The sequence below is a fragment of the Austrofundulus limnaeus genome, unplaced genomic scaffold, assembly GCF_001266775.1.
Source record: "Austrofundulus limnaeus strain Quisiro unplaced genomic scaffold, Austrofundulus_limnaeus-1.0 Scaffold3854, whole genome shotgun sequence".
NCBI lineage: Eukaryota > Metazoa > Chordata > Actinopteri > Cyprinodontiformes > Rivulidae > Austrofundulus > Austrofundulus limnaeus.
In genome coordinates, this window is record NW_013956256.1 from 1,433 (window position 1) to 1,951 (window position 519).

The following is a 519-nucleotide window of genomic DNA, read 5'->3' on the forward strand; positions in this document are numbered from 1 at the left end:
CTCGTTCACAGCAACTTCTCAGCTCTACAACGAGCCTCTCACGTTCACATCAACTTACAGAACATCTACAGCAGTTCCCTCACTGTACCTCTGATGTGTAGTTTGTACTAAGTACACAACAGGCTCCACAACATTCCCCCAATGAACATGAATCACCACGTGCTACTGCTTGGGTTACGTGTCTGCTCTTAGATTAGGATCATGTTTACAGTACCAACAGCGTCTTGGCCTTGTCGGTCGGGAGGTTCGACGCGTCGACTGTGGGACTGTGAAACGTGTCCTTCATGAAGCCAGTGTTCAGTCTGAAGAGATGTTCACCTGAGCCTGGTCACAGACAGACTGACAAGGTTTTAGCTGTGGGAGAGTAGAGTGGGCGGAGCTACATCACAGTGGGTGGGTCCTCCCACCACAGTGTTCCACACCTAAAGTGTCTTCATTCTTTCTCTGACCAGGCTCTGGTGAACATCTCCTGCAGACTGAACACTGGCTTCATGAAGGACACGTTTCACAGTCCCACAG